This window comes from Wyeomyia smithii, chromosome 3 (assembly GCF_029784165.1).
Source record: "Wyeomyia smithii strain HCP4-BCI-WySm-NY-G18 chromosome 3, ASM2978416v1, whole genome shotgun sequence".
In the NCBI taxonomy this organism is placed as follows: Eukaryota; Metazoa; Arthropoda; class Insecta; order Diptera; family Culicidae; genus Wyeomyia; species Wyeomyia smithii.
The window spans coordinates 233676508-233693970 of record NC_073696.1 but is presented as its reverse complement, the minus strand read 5'-3'; the positions used below and the strand labels follow the sequence as shown (position 1 = coordinate 233693970).

The 17463-nt window shown below is 35.9% G+C and overlaps 1 protein-coding gene across 4 annotated transcripts in view; it reads right to left on the bottom strand.

Annotated features, from left to right (window-relative positions):
- The window catches only part of LOC129733164 (tumor necrosis factor alpha-induced protein 8-like protein), a 43724-nt gene extending 26261 nt beyond the window's left edge, over window positions 1–17463 (bottom strand). Inside the window, exons 1-2 of one of the 4 annotated variants that reach the window (XM_055694785.1) lie at window positions 17305–17463; window positions 16402–16595 (exon numbers count right to left, since the gene is read on the bottom strand). The gene's annotated coding sequence lies outside the window, so the exon portion shown is untranslated. Of the gene's footprint in view, window positions 1–16401; window positions 16640–16907; window positions 17269–17304 lie in introns of those variants that run through there. The other 3 variants (XM_055694786.1, XM_055694787.1, XM_055694788.1) reach the window with 3 other exon arrangements.

Below are 17463 nucleotides of genomic sequence, written 5' to 3'. Positions count from 1 at the left end.
TCACTTTTCTCAGAGATGGCTGGACCGATTTTCATAAAATTGATTGCAAATGAAAGGTCTAGTTGCGCCATTGCTATTGAATTTCATTGTAATCGGATTTTTAGTTTAGAGGTTATGTATCAAAATGTAAAAACCACGAAACATCAATATAGCAGAAACCACACAACCGATTTCAATAAAACTGGTTTCAAATGATTGGGCTGTCCCCAGAACCCTTAACTTTTGAATTTCGTTATGATTGAACATATAATTCAAAAGTTATGTAAAGAAAAGTTATCCTGAGGTTGTTTAAACTCACTCATTTTTCTCAGTGATAGCTGAACCGATTTTCACAAAATTAGTGTCAAATGAAAGGTCTAGTTGCCCCATAGGTTGCTATTGAATTTCATTGCAATCGGATTGTAACTGTGTCCGTTGTTCATAAAAATGTGAAATCACATAATGAAAGTAAACATATTGACTTTCTCCTAACGTTCACAGGCTAATTAAAAGGTAGAAAAATGATTGATATGGCCGAATGTCATATACTACTCAACTCAGTTCGACGAATCGAGCATTTTCTGCATATATGCATGTATAGGTGTATATGTTTGTGTGTGGGTGTGTACGTGTGTATGTGCACCTTTCTTTCGCACTCACTTTCCTCAGAGATGGTCTGACCGATTCTTTCTATCTTGGTGTCAAATGAAGGGTCTCTTTGCCGCTTAGGTTGCTATTGAATTTCATTGTAATCAAACTTTTAGTTTTGGCGCTGCGTCAGAATGTGAAGAACGCTCTTATATCTTAGAAGCTATGAACATGGTTGAATTCAAATAAATGGGCTTTCAAACCCTTAAACAATGAATTTCATAATGTTTAAACATGTGGTTTGAGAGTTATAGATAGAAACGAAACCCGCAGACTGTTTAAAACTATAGCTACGATCGAAATATGTGGCCTCAACATCATTTAAATTTAATACTGTACTATTTCAATGTTTGCGGCCTTGCTCGGGATTGAAGTTGAAATTAAAAGTCATTTCTATCATTTCACTTTTTGCCTTTCTCCTAGAAAAGTATAGCAATGACTGCAAAAACTAAAGATATAAAAGTGCTCAAAAGGGCCGAATGTCGAATACCACTCGACTCAGTTCGACGAGCTGAGCATTTTCTGCATGTGTATGTGTGTGTAACGCTCTCCCAATCTCACTCGATTTTCTCAGCGATGGCTGGACCGATTTCAATGAAACCATATTGCAAATGAAAGGTCTAGTTGCCCTATAAGACCCTATTGAATTTTATTGTAGTCTGATTTCTAGTTTAGAGGTTATGTATCAAAATGTAAAAATCACGAACCATCAATTTCTCAGAAACTACACAACCGATTTGAACAAAATTGGTTTCAAATGAACGGGCTACCTGAAAACCTACAACTTTTGAATTTTATAAAGATTGAACATATGGTTCAGAAGTTACAGAAAGAAACGTGTTCTGGAGACTGTTTAATCTCACTCATGTTTCTCAGAGATGGATGGATTTAATAAAATCAGTGTCATATGGAAAGTCTTGTTGCCCCATAAGACCCTAATGTTTTTTTTTGCAAACGGATTATTACTTTTCCTGTTATGTTTAAAAATGTGAAATCCAGCTATGAAAAGAAACATATTCTGATGACTACTTGGGCTCACTCACTTTTCTCAGAGATGGTTGACCCGATTTCCACAGAATTAGTATCAAATGAAAGGTCTAGCTGCCTCATAACACCCTATTGAATTTTGCTGTAATCGGAATGTAACTTCGTCTGTAATGTATCGAAATGTGAAAATCACTAAACTTCATTATCTTAGGAACTACACAACAGATTTGAACAATATTGATATCAAATGAACGGGCTAGTTAAGGGTTAACTGATGAATTATGATTGAACACGTGGTTTCAAAGTTTGGCTCCCCCATACGTTCCCTTTTCATTTGATTGTAATCAAACTTAAGCAACCGTTATGTTTTAATTTGTAAAACAACGAAAGTCTATTATCTCAAGTATTACACGACTTATTTGAACATAACTAGTGTCATACAAACGAGTCATCTCTCAAACTTACAAATAACAAACTTCAAAAAATTTGATATACTGTTCAAAAGTTTGTAGAGAAAAGAAATTCAAAGACTATTCAACACTATAGCTGCTTTGATCAATATATATGGCCTCAACATGATTTAAATGTGGTATCGTACTATTTGAACGTTCCCGGTATCGCTCGTGATTAAATTGATCAAAATTAAGAGTCATTTTTTATATTTCGCTATTTCTTAAGCACTAACATTACGTCAAATTTCATATTTTATACTTTAATTACAACATCAATATTTTAGAACCCAAAGAGTGAATATACCTTTTTGGATTTAAGCATTCATGTGAATCTATTTTTACAAATAATAAGTTTGAATGAGAAAGGCTGAGTCTGACCGCTAGGTGGATTAATGTAGGTTTCATTGTTTTTTTTTGCTTCTCATACAAATTTCCAAAATTTATTTGAACGCTCAAGTGATTTCTTTTAAAATACCAATTTTGCAATCTTCTATGATGACGACGCTAATAAATTAAAAGCAAACAATGCCTTATGTCTTATTTTTTCATCCACGCCAACCTTCAATGAAGGCCTAAACGTGATTCGGAGTTGAAACATCCACCGCAAATACATTGTTCTTTTTGGCAGATTTGGTTAGAAGCATGAATTTATTTCATTTGTATAGTTTTTCGTCAGGTTTTGTATCGCCTTATAAACTACCATATTTTTATTTGTGGTGCAAAAAGCCCGCGAGCATGCGAGAACAAGACGGCACTCTCGGTCGTTGGGAATCTCGATGGGACGGACGGTGCTGATGAATAAATTAATTACTGAAATGCGTACGTAGGAGAGTACAACATCTCGTATCTTTGGATCATCAGAAACGCTTAGTTTATCGAGTACAGTACGAGCAATATGTAACTGAATATATTTTTTAAACATATTTCCGCAGTTGTTATTCATGAATTATTAGATTGTAAATGTTGTTCCCAGTCTCCCCTAGAGAACCTACAAAGCTCCACTATTCAGCTTACTGGAGACAGCAATGAATATGCCCTCGAGAGATGCGTGTTTAGCACCTATTGGGCTGGCGCTTGGAATCGATGACCCAATTTCGTTGCTCGAATAACAGGAATTTGCGTTTGAATGCGGATTTGTCTCTGCAGTGTGCTACTGGTGAGACGTTGACCTTTGTTTCAGCACCGAAACAGTCTATTGCTTCTCACATCCTCGTTGGCTCTCCGGACGCGTTAGCATAAATAATGCTCCATTGTCTTGTTTAAATTAGCACTGGACATACCATATTTTTTACTAAAGCTACTTTGACTATTTTACCAAAATAGGTGGACTCCTCTTTGAAACAATTATTCTTTTTTTTTCTTTGCTGCGTTTCATAGTCAAATTAATCTTGGGAGGATTATTGAGAAAGTTTTTTGGCTTTCCTATGACCTAGCGCATAATAGTTATACTTATAACTTGAAACCCTGAACTTCTGCACACTAGAAAATAATCAATACAGTTGCTATAGCAGGTATGATACACAAACAAGTTACCACGATGCCACCTTATGTACTACCGTTCTAAAGTTGAAACTACGATGAGAGAAATACTCACGAAAAGGGTAGAAAATTGAAACACCTCATCATTGACAAATGTCCGAAGCCTAACTTAAAACGTAAAACAAACTAGTGATAAGAGCCATTATCTGCTATCTGAACACGGTCCTTGTATTATCCAGTGTAAAACTGATACCAATTTCCCCGGTTAGAATTATAACACAGAACGGAAGGTCATCTGTGATTTGAAAACTGCAGAGTGCTCAGTGAATTTTGCAGCGCTCCCTTGTGGTGGAAAGAACGCATTTTACACGGAAAATAAATAGAATTTATACTTCTTTTATTGACATCTGTCATACACACTGGTATAAATCTGCCAAGCGAAAACACTACAGGTGCACTCTTTTAATGCGGTTATGTGTTTATTCTATATTATTACTTTTAAATTTTCTCAAGTTTCCCAGAAATACTGGTTATCACAAGCATTTGAAAGATGTTTTATATTACACTTTTGACGTATGAGTACGAATAATATAATCGATCTGGAAATTTGCAAAATTTTTACTACTGAAAGGTGCGGGGAAGAAAGCAATATTTAAATTCCGTCCGTCACGAAAAGTGATTAGGATTCGAATGCTTATTGAATCTGTGATCTCGAACCGTCCCAGATGGTCTCGAGGTACGATGCTAGCCTACCAAGCCAGTTGTCGTAGGTTCGAGTCTCGGCTCAGAAGAGATTGTTAGTGTCAGACTGACACTGTCAGTAGGATCGTAGGGCTAGCCCCGCAATTGTCCTGTACACTCAAACAGTTGGATGCGAAGTCGGTGTATAACAGAATGTCGAGTTCCGATTTAGAATGTAGTAGCAAGGCTTTGCTGTGCTTTAGAATCTGCACCAGAGAGATTGCATATGCTATTTGTTAAATCCTTTGTACTACCATTGAAAAGAAGATATTGGTTACATCCACATAATGTGAAAGATCATTCTAAGACTTATTTCAATTTAATATAAAAGTGTTCTAAATTAGTTCCGCCTCGACGCATATTGATTTTGTGGAATAGAACTCTGTGTGAAGAAGACCTGCTTTTTCGTGTGAATTTTTCGAAATGAGACCAGTAAATCAGGTGGTGTTAAACGACCCGGGGACAAGCTATTTCATTCGCACTCCTGCTCAACATTTCGACTGGCTTTGGCAAAATGTATAACTGTGTTATTTGGGCCGAAGAGCAAGACTTCACATAGGGGTGTGCGGAACGGCTCTTTTGCAAAAGCGGCTCTGAACCGCTCACTCACCGTTCCGAACAGACTCTTATGAACCGCTCATGGTTCACAATGATTCACGAGCGTTGACAGTTCGTATTTTCTCGGTAAACTTCGGGTTCGCGCGAATCCATCAGTTCTGGTGCGCTCAAAAAACCGTGGCTCTTTTTCGTGAGCCGTTCATTCTTTCGCTCTTTTCAAAGAACCATTCAAATAAAATCATGATTTTTAAAAATATTCTATCACATAAAATCATGATTTTTATTAATTTTCTATCCTTATCCTTCGGTATTAAAATTCCGATTTAAAACAGTTCGAAATCTGCTCGAAATCGCTACAATAACAGTTCGCCCATGTACCAACTGTCATTTAGGCAATTTTTATTCTTCATTGAAAAATTGAAGGACAATGATATAAAATCACGTTTGTTCAGAAAATTACACTCTTCTTGCTGATATATAAACACCAGAAATCCGTGAATAGTTAATATCGAAATATCGTTCGCAAAATTAATATGCTACAACCAAATTATCCGTTCGTACAACCACATTATCCGTTGCTCCAGAAGCTTATCCAAGTTTATCTAATCTCATCCTCCTTATTTTTATTCCATCGGATGCATCTAGCATCAATGAGTCCAAAACCGATATACCATCTCGGGTGATCTATAAAACATGTGATATAATGAAATAACAGGATGAAACCTGTTTGGAAATTTCATGGTCGACTAAGGTATTGATTCAATATTATAAAATTTCAGCTCGTAGTCGGCAGCGAGCATAAAAAAATTGCCTTTAGCTTATAAGATATTTTAGACCATAAGGCATGAGACTTAATTGGCTCCGTAAAACATTAATTTGTATTTTGCCGTGTCAAATAAATGTGTGAACAAAAAAAAAATTATAAAATATCTAGATATTTGCCAAACAAAATTTGTCTGTACAACATCTTTTTACAACACGAAGTAGCACTTCCTTTAAACAAAAACAAAAAAAAAACACTTCATATTTGCTTTATGACAACGATAAAGTTTCAAACTAATTTTTATAAAGAACTGTCGCTAACACATGATACAATCGTGAGAGGAAGACCTTCGCAATATGTAATTGCATCATTAACAGTTTCGAACACCCGGTTTTAAATAGCATTGATTGTGGTTCGTGTTCCAAACCAACATGTACGGGATATCAGATAGCTTGTGTTGATACTTTTACTTACTTCCACTATGCCACATTATAGATTTTCGAATATAAAAAATTGCACAAATGTGAAACTTTGCTGTTTTCGCACAACGTTTTCGCATTGCACGTAAAAGTTCGAATTAAACAGGTTGAACTGTTGAATTAACCGTCAATTCAAAACAACGAATAAATTATGCCACTTTATACCACTGTCGCAGTGGCATAAATGTACACGACAAATATAAATTGCTGAGGGCAAAGAAAATTCATTCGTGATTTTTCAGTCCTCTTTGTGTGCACTTTCTGTTTGATCATATACCTGAAGTTGACCTTCCGTTCTGTGATTTTAACTTGCTCACTGAAGGGAGACTAGTAACCAGTAAAACTAGTAGAATCAATGTCATTTATCACATTGTAATTTGTAATTAATTTGTAATTAATAATACAAAACTCGAACAAAAAAATTTGGCTATCTGCTAACACATATAGTTTGAGCTAATCAAAGCTACGGGCATAAGTAGGGTGGAGTAGTTGCATCTTGGTCGCAATCAGAGAAAAAAGTTACGCCCTTTCGAGTCTTTATTCTATTTCGACAATAATAAATCAAACTTTTGTTCACAAGAAGGCCACAAAACGAGTTTCGATGAAAGAAAGCTGTGATAACCGGGCAAGTTGCATCTCAAGACCCAGCCGAGCGGGTCTGGAATGCGTGGAATGCTGTCGTTCCACATGAAAGGGCAGCAAACGTGCGGTATTTTTTTCGTTATCGCTGTGGAGTATTGCGTGTGCGTCGCATTGATTACATGTTGTAATTACACCGTTATCTGTCGGTGCAGTTTTATCAATCAATAAGGGCGATTAGATGTGCATTAACTGATTGAGCTGTTTTATTAAGAAATACAAATAACTGTCTGCTTAATGGCCCAAAGGCAAAGGACGGAAGTCTTGTTTTATTTTAGGAGTAAATTTTTCTGATATTTTCCTGTATCACATTAGGAGTAAATTTTTCTGATATTTTCCTGTATCTTGTATCAAATAAGTGAAGAATAACCTTCACCTATATATCCGGCAATAATGCATCGCACATAATTGAGAAATTCCGCGATAATCGTTAGTTTGAATGCAAATATTTTGATTCGTCGTGTTTCTGAGAAACAAATATTTAAACAGGCCCTGCCAACAACCTTGTTCTGGTTAATTTCATGAGGCCAATGTTTTTCCACTTCAAACCGCTCGAGACGGGACGGACGCGCAATCGTTGATCGTATCTAAATGAGCTAACAAGTGCATCTTTCGGTGTGCCAACAACGGAAGACAATAAAACAGCGATTGCCTCTTCGATCTGACACTAGCCACTAAGTCAGCTTGTTAGCCCGTCTGTCAGTCTGTAGCTTAGTTGGATGAAATGAAAACGCAAATGGTGTATATTTTCCGCAATTGTTAATAAACAACATTCAGAGGCCAGCTGTTTACAATTCCCGTTATTAAGTTTCGTGTTTTGGACCATCAATCGGTGGAACATTTCTGAGCAAGCACAGATAAAACAGTCCAGAATGTGCACCCGAGCGTTTTAATTAGCAAAACCTAAGTGCTTTGCGCCGAACGGCTCTGGATAGTCGGTCCGTGCCATGGAATTAAAAATAGATTCCTTTGCTGCGCTTTTCCGCGTAATCTACGGTCAATCATGCACTCAAATAACGCTCTTGCATTACGGCACTCGTGAAACATGTCATGATTAAAAAATAAATGCGCTTAGTTTAGTTCCGCGATTTGCATGATGTATAATCGAAACGGCATGTTTCTTATTCTTTATCGCGAATGGGTGAATGCATCCACTGACAGCAACGGAAGATTGATTGTAGCTCAAAATCATATTACTAGGACTCACGGCTTGATAAAACTAAGCAGAACAATTCCACAAAAAATGTCCCAGTTTTTAAAAAATATTAATTATCATTTTTGATTTGATTGAAATTTTGCATAGATGTTTCTATGGGCAAAAGAGGCCATTTTTTTTTTTGAATTATGACTCGTTTTTGAGAAGCTATGTAAAATGCCATGTCGAAAAGAAAAAAATAAACAATTATCCAAAAAAAGCTCATTAAAAATCCATTTTTTATAAAAACTACAAGAGATTAGCTTAACATTGATGGCTGTCCGATTATGGATAAACAAGAAACTAAAAAGTTGAAGTTTTCCAAGAAAAAAAAATAAAGCCATAACGTTTGATTTGATTGATATAACGTCCTCAGCAAAGTTGTAGACAGTAATATTGTCCTTCCAGGAGAAAATGTACACCCTGAGACGAAAAGATTTTTTTTAAATTAAAACATAAAAATATAATTATAAATTGAATCTCAATGGAACTTCTTATCAAAAGTTAAGCAAAGATAATTCACTGAACTATTTGAATATATTTATACATGCACAGTCTTTTTTAAAATATTTTCCTCTGAAACCGTTCAGAAATCTTTATATACAATAAGATGTCAAATAAATGCTTCCGTACGCAAAATAGTTTAAAAATTACTTTACTAAAGTCTGCAAATCGATTGGATGGAGTGTTAGAGCACTGGATTGTGTATTCCATGCAAAAAATACATACAGTGATGGCGAATATAATAGGGTATCGAACGTCTTCGTCAATTGTTTTCTTCGGCAGTTTTTCTGCAGCAATCTTATGGGGGCCGAAGAAAACCACTGACGAAGACGTTCGATACCCTAAATACACTTTCAGTGTTAGTTAATTTTCCATATTTACACACTGATTTTAGTTACTTGTATGCTTTTATATTACGTGATTACGATCTGCGGACACTCTCACGCTACACAGTAAAAAAAATTTACATCACTTTTAATGCACATAAATGGAGCATTGTAAACCATGTAATATTCCGTGTGGTATTATATTCACATGCAAAGTAAATGAATATATTGTGAATTTGCATGCATATTTATATTCGAAGCTTTAAGTTCATATCAATTAACATACAAATTTACATGGCTTAAAACGATTCTGTATTGTGCATTATTAACGGTGTGAAATTGTATATATTATTCACTTTATGTGCTAGAAATCGTTATGTGCTTTTATTTGTATTAGTTGTAGATTTCATTTTTTGGTACTGTGTATGTTTAAAGAAGGTTTTTATACAAAGTGAATGTACCTGAAATATTTCTCCGTAGGATCATAGTTTTAGCCCTCTAGTTTCAAAATATGAACACCGGAAAATATTTCATCGGTAAAAATTTGTTTTTTCCTCGATTTTCCATTTTATATTTAACAAAATAACATATTGACGTGGGACTACGTCTTTTATTTCTATACTAAGGTACATTCTGGGAAAACTGGATTGAACATGTAACGTTTTTGGTTGACGGAATGGAAGATTTTAGATGCTAACAGCGCTCAAACAACTGTTCTGATTTCAATAGTTAATATACCGTTGGAAAGCTAAAACATACAAGATTTGTATAACATGATAATTTTAGTTGCCATTTTCTCATTACTCCGTGAAAATTGCGGGAAAGTTTGAAGGTCGAATATCCACATTCATTTCTTATACGATTGGTATATTTCCCTAACGCAGACTTCAAAAACATAGACGAAATGATTTCACGCATTCAGTCATTGGCTAGCAATGCCAGCCATTGGCATCGCATTCATCACCCAACGTAAGCGACGAAGAAAGAAAGCAGAGATGCTTCCACGTGATTGGTTCTTCCCCCAATCACCCAAGTTCCCCACACTGAGTGACGCTATAAAAGGACATTCCGTGTTGAGAGAAGATCATTCACTGGTCGACCGTCAAGGCGAACAGTTCGGCTTCCCTTCGATCTGAGTTGGACCCCGAAACTGGACGTGATCGGCACTGGGGACCATTGGAAGCCGTTGGAAGGGACCATTGGAAGACTTGGAAGCCGTTTGGATGCTGCCGATAGTAATTTGTGTAGGTATAGTGTGTCGTATACCAAGTGTGTGTGTGTGTGTGTGTGTGTGTAAGTGGCGTGTGTGTGTGTACACGCAAAAGTTGGAGTGTGCGTAGCCAGATCATTTATGCGCGAAATTAGCGCATTTACTGATTAAATTTGGAACCAGTACAACGCATGTGCGTTGGGCATAACGCATTTGATGCTCTAGCGTATTTTGAATGTATTGCGTAGCTCCTAACCACTACACTTATAAAGCATCAACCGATGTTCAGTAGGCTGGCATCGTTAAAGCAGTGCAACCAACAAGCAGTACTGATAAGTTGGGTACTGACTAAATTGAAGAAATTATCGTCTGATTCACTTTCATAAATCAGGTAATTTGAAAACATTATTCAATCATTACCAATTAACAAAAACATTAGATTTGTCCGAAACATTTTGCATTTATTTATGACTTTGGTTTTATTCACATGCGTTCGGTTCTGCGTTACTGGCACCAGCGTCAATAACTTCTGCGGCAACAAGACTCGCTATTGGCTGTTTCGGTTGCTGATGATTTTTAGGGATGCACGAGCCGTTGATACGCACCGGCTCGCGAAAGTAAAGAACGGTTTTTTGAGCGCCTCGAAACTGATCGTTCGCCTGAAGCCGAAGTTTACCGAGACATTACGAGTTTTGTGTATATGATACATATTCTGACTTTGATCTCTGTCAATGTATTACTTGTACAATGTTTGCGTTATGCGTATCACGCATTGGTTGTGCGAAATCAGAGCAAATTCTGTGCGAATTGAAAGGACACATTGAATGATTAAAGCTTGAACTTTTGCGTGTAAGTGGTGTGTGTATGTGAGTGGTGTGTGGGTGTGTGTAAGTGGTGTGTGGGTGTGTGCAAGTAGCGTGGGTGTGTCTGAGAAGCGTGTGCTTGTGAGTTGTGTGTGTGTGTGTGTGTGTAAAACGTGTATGTGTGTATAACATGTGTGTGCAAAAATGCATTCATTCGAGGTAAATTTATTTATGACAGAACACTTTAATAGGCAACAAGTTAATTATTTTTCCTATTAGTTTGTATGCTATGGTTTATGACAGGTGTATGTGTTTTTTTGTTCATGGATTGTTGTGTATGGTATTTGTACGTTTGGTGTGTGTTATATACTATGGCTATTGCAGAATTGAATCCTCACACCCACAATAGTCCCACGTCAAGCCTACGTTTGTGCACTCAAGCACATACCCTTTAACTTTTTTCTGATTTTAAAAAAAAATCTAGCAACAAGGCATTCAAAATCTGAAAACAACATTTTTTTTCCGCTTAAAATTACGGAAATTTTCGTATAAAAACATACTTTCTACGTTAAACAAGCTTAAAATAAGACCAAAAACACTTCGTTTAATTATGTTTATTCTTCATCTTTTTCGGCTCAATATTGAAAACCAAGTCTTCCAATATGCGTAACCGATATCTGGTGTGCGTAGTAGTTGTCTTGGTAATGAAACTATTTTAAAATTTGTCGTCATCAAAGTAGGCGTGTATTTGTATTATTACATTTCAAAAAGGTTCTTTATAATGTGGCGAAGAGTTAGTCCTTTCCAGGTATGTAGCTTGTCGGTAAAAATATTATTTACACAACTAGGACAGTTTTATCCTTCATTACATTTAAAAGCATTTATCAGTAATAGCTCAAACATACAATTATAGAAGCTGAAATATCTGAGAAAGCTAAAAATCAACTTTAAAATGTGACCACTGTTGTATACTGAAACAGCAGCACATATTTTAGGTTTGTAATTCAAATGGTTTTCTTGCATTTCATGAATTGGCCGAATATTATCGAAGTCCTTGTGAAAAGCTTCGGTCGTTTGTTCTGATTATTTCACAAGGCCTTCATGTGATCGTTTGCAGAACTCCGGCACATGAAATTTCGCGATGTGAAATTTTGGTGTCGGACGGTGGTAACCTCGCGATGATCTAGTCATTACAGAAAGTTCCGATGGCTTCTGAATAATAGCTCAATAGAGCTACACGTAAGCATGTATCAAAGACCTCAAGTAACACAAAATATTATTCTGCATGTCCTCATGGCAAAATATCCCTTTTATCAAGCAGATGTCGTCCAGCAAAACCGAATTGGAAATGGTGAGTTGCGTTGGCCGCTGATGCCCAAGCTTCTGATTCCGTTTTGGTTGGAATCGTTATGGGTTCTAACGACGTGGCCTGTTGAATAATCGTGAACCGGCATATGCTTGAAGGAAAACCCTAACGAGAATTTATAAATAAACAAAATTCAAGACGGTTAAATATCATAAAGTTACCTTTAGAACACCTGTGCAACATAATGTAGCAACTACCACAAAGCACTTTGAAATAGATATTATAATTTTCAGTATAATTTGTTGAAAAGTTTCTTTCGATGGCCTGCTTTAGACTTTGATGAACGCGTTTAAAATGGTTGGTCTTTATAAAACACGAAACGCACACTTTTTCCGCGATTTTCTTCGTGACCATGCATTTTGAATATTGCTATTCAACTGAGTCGGAAGCCTCATATGAAGCTGGAAATTTGTTTTCAAATTGATTCATCACCATGAAAACTGCTACGCATACTAAATAAAAATTATGTGTATCGGTAGACTTGGTTTCCAATATTGAGCCGAAAAAGATGAAGAATAAACATAACTAACCGAAGTTTTTTTGGTCTCATTCTAAGCTTGATTAACGAAGGAAAGATGTTTTTACATGAAAATTTTTAAGAGCATTTTTTCCTTCATTTTTTTTAAATCAGAATGTGTAGTTTTGTTAAATATAAAATGAAAAATCGAGGAAAAAACAAATTTTCACCGATGAAACATTTTCGGTTGTTCATATTTTGAAACTAGAGGGCTTAAACTATGATCCTACGGAGAAACATTTTAGGTCCAGTCTGTGCATGTTAGTTGAATTGTAAGTCGAGGATCTTAGGATATAAAACAATCATGTCTTCAGCAAAGTTGTTCAAGTGATGATGAAGATCTGTCTGCTTTGGAATTTTCTCAATACGTGGCGCTGGTGTACCCGTGACTATTTTGTAACAGAAAGCATTTTACCTATTTCAGTATCAACTCGTGTGCTGTTACCAAATACATATACACTAGCGCCACGAAGAGACAGATTTCCTTAACAAACAGATCATCATTCTATAGTATTCAATCACTTGGACAACTGGTCGGCGTGCGACCAGACCGAACCAAGCGCCAAAAACATTATTTCGAGTAATCGGCGATCAAAGTTTACTCACCCCGTATGCTTCCTGCAAACTGCTGCAGAGAAATTTTGTTATAATACCATTATAAACTGTTCAAATGATTTCGTTTCTTCATGAAATATAGATTATCAATTTTAACATCCACTAGTGGTAAAAACTCAATTTTCAAAAAAATGGCGCTTGGTTCGGTCTGATCGCACGCCGACCAACTCTGCTGAAGACATGAATGATCTATGTCCTAAGATTAGAGAGCTATAATGCATCGTTCATGCTCACACTGGACATGTACCACTTTTGCTCTCAACGTTTTCTGGTTGTCATTATTTTTCCCATAGAACAAAAGTGGTACATGTTTTTCCATTGAAGTTTGTGTAAGTTTCTCAACCAGAACTCGTTATGCTTCCATGTACCGGCTTTTGAAACCTTCACAGCATTGATTTAGTGCAGTTATGTTGAAAAAAATTGTTGAAATTAATTAACTATTTGAATATTTTCGTTTATCGCGTCTCCTGAAAAATTTACCTGATGGCACATGTACCACTTTTGCTCTCAACGGCTCATATAATGACGAAATATAACAGCATACAGTAACTAAAATCAGTGCGCAAATATAGAAAATTTACCAACACTGCAGTGTATTATTATTTTCGCCATCACTGTAGCATTATAGACACTATACACTAAGGTCGCTTTTTACGCGTTTTTTTACGCGGATTCCGGAATTTACGCGGTTTTTTTTACGCGGCACGTGTATATAGACCTGCGGACTGAATCAAAACGAGCCAAAACAACTGTCAAACGGCAAAAACACAAAAAAGCACATCTTCCGAAATTTCTGAAAATGAGAATTTTTAAATGGACAATTTTTAAAAAGGATCATGGTTAGCTAATACTTGCTAACTGATGAAACTAATTCACAAAAATGTGTATATTTTTCAAATTTTGTGTCATATTTTCACTTGAGTACTTAAAAAACTTCTGTTCTCGGAAGAAAATGACATAATCATTTAATTTCTATCGAGAAAAAAATTGTGGGAAATTAATTTGAAGTGAATTCATAAAATTATCACAAGAAAACGTGAAATTCAGAAAGCTTTTATAAAAACTCGTAGATCTCTGAAACTTGGAGAGTAAGAAAATCTGTGTACTCTGTAAAGTTTTACAGAATTTAAAGATCTACAACTTTGTCGAAAACTGCAAAGTTCTAGCGTGTAAGAAAAAGTGGTTTGCATCGCAACGCCACCTGCACGTCTGAATTCCGAAACATTCTGAACTTTGTAGAAGATCGGGAATCGATTGGTTAAACCCTGAGAGCGCTAATAATTTCTGCTAGATTCCATTACTGGCCCAGTGTGCATTGGTTGGACATACTGTTTTTGACCATTGTTCTGCTAACAAAATTATGAAAAATGAACCTAATTTATCGGAACTATTTGCGTATGGAAGCATATATTCGACATCTTAGCGTATCTAAAAGTTTCTGATCGGTTTCAAAAGACAATATTTCAAAAAGTAAAGCTATGCATGTAGAAATATATTTTCCATTTTTTTAATCAATAAAATTATCATGAAAATCAGTTTTTTCAAGGGCACTTAGTGAGTATTAAATTATTTTGACCAATCTACAGCAGTTATTGGTTGGATATGTTGTTTTTAACCATTGTTCTGCTAACTCTAAAGCTAAATTTAAATAAAACTATGAATGTATGAATATCCCTTTCCGACCGGGCCTATATAATTGCGTAGGTAGAAGGTGACTTAAACAAAATCTTCTCTCTCGCTTTCTGAACGTCCTATTCGTTTTATTTTTCACATCGCTAGTGTCAACATCGCAGCTGCTACGAAAAATAAAAAAAGGAGCAAACAAATGTTTTTATATAGGACTTGCTTCGATTTAGGTTTTGTTATCAGTCATTTTTTACCTACACAATTGTGTGGGCTCGGTATAAAAATAACATGAAAATACGTTTTTTCAAGAGCATTAAATTATGTTGACCGTTTTAAAACTGTTTGTTGGCTTAAAATGATAATTTCGTATATTGTTCTGCTAGCTATTTTCTTGAGCTAGCAGAATAGAGCATTTTTCAAAGAAATGACGGAGCATTACATTCGGCGTTATAACATTTAATGAGCACTACATTTTCATACTATTACCTATTTGTTTTGCTGACTTTGTACTTCCAGTTTAAGTCTAAATAGCCAATAGACATTCTAAAACTAAGTATAAAAAAGTCAATTCCGGCATTGCCTGAAACACGGAAAAAATGACTTTTTTTAAAACTTTGGAGTGCAGACTTTGCACTTATAGATTTTTCCGAATTTTGAAATAGGTGTTAATTTCTAATTGATGACCGCACATTTTGTATTTGCTAATTAACAATAATTTGACTACCAATACCAAACTTATACACTTCACAAACTTTGAGATAGAATTTACACCAAAAAATCAATCAATTTAAGACATGAACTCAAACAGTTGTATAAAGCTTAACTGTTACCAACAATTATTTGTGGCCTTTTCGTGACCGTTTGAATGTTTCAGTGTTAGTTCGTCAACTGCCGGTAAAAACACGCCAAAAGGGGGTGCCAATATTCGCTGCTATATAACATAGCACATTTACGATCCTCCCGTCTTCCCCTAAGCACGTCGATTGCTTTTCTCCCTACAGCCTCGATTCGGGCTGCCTCCTGCAAGACATTCAAGAACGGATGTAAACGTAAAAGAAGAAAAAAAGAACACTCGTATGGAGGACGAATAGTGGCAGCTGCTGTTCCGGCGGTTTTTATATAAAAATCTTTTGCGGAAAGGTAGACATGTGAAAACGTCTTGAGCTCGGGGGCAGGTTTCTTTAAACTTTAAATAATAGTAAAAGCCTCTCCACGCGTCGTTACATCCACGCTTCACTAAACACATGTTCCGTTCCGTTTGCGCTCTACGGTATATTGTTATAGGTAGGCTGTCAGCAACTGCCAAATGATGTTTATATATATATATATATATATATATATATATATATATATATATATATATATATATATATATATATATATATATATATATATATATATATATATATATATATATATATATATATATATATATATATATATATATATATATATATATATATATATATATACAGAGAAAGAGCATTTCTAGATAAAAAGAGAATAATACTCACTAGTCAATAATCCTTCTTACGAAGAGGCAGGCTTGTCGCGTGTTAAGATATACTCTGGAGTTAGTTGTGTCCTTCACTCTTCAACCATTTTTTTTCCTTTTACAGTTGTTGAAACCTTCCCCCCGGGAACCCACCAGGAATTGATGCTTCCACTTGAAACAAAAAGCACTAAAGCGTCACTAGGTCTTCAGACGCTGCAAAATAAATTTTCACTTGAATTCACTGGAACTGTAGAAAACTGTTTGATGTTATCACCAAATTACACTGCTTTGGCAGTGATAATATGATGATAAACACGCCTATTTCAAGACACGACGACGATTAGTCACTTTACAGTTGTGTTTGATAAGGTGTTATTTATTCGGCATTCCTTATTTAATCAATAATTCTTCGGCTTACTCATCGAGATGGCTTCATGGTACACTACAGCTTTTTCTTGACTTTTACACTACTATTCGCCCCATTATTCATTACGAAAATCATAAATAAATCATTTTGCTCGTTACCTGGTTACCAAAGCTAGAAGGCACCTTTGAGCACCGCTCCGATTATTATACGACTAGTTCGCGTGTAATGACGGCGACCTGTCTACGCGATTCGCTCTTCACAAAAATAACAAACTTGCATTTTTTTCGCACCCAAACCCCTGCCAATGAACATCCATTCCAATTAATCTAAATTCAATTAATCAACCATTGCACACTGTAGGCCTAACAGGGGTTAGAGCTCGATCAGACCAGCCGCTCTAGGCACAGCAACTAGTAGTTGTTATTTTGATAGTTTTGTTTTGCCCATCTTGGGTTGAAGCTGTCATCAAAAGCTTGCGAAAAAAAGCTTAGATACGATGATTGCAACCAATTCACCTTCCACTTGCTCGATAAAACCCCCCCATAGAATATATACCTAGGTTTGCAGTGCGGTCAGTCAGTTCAACCGCAGTCGCCACACGCAAGATGAATTCCAATAGTAGCCTTCAGCAGCACGACACAGAAAGGAAAAACGCAGCGCAATCAACACATCCACTACGCGAAACGATATCTAATTGACTGAATTTGGACTGCT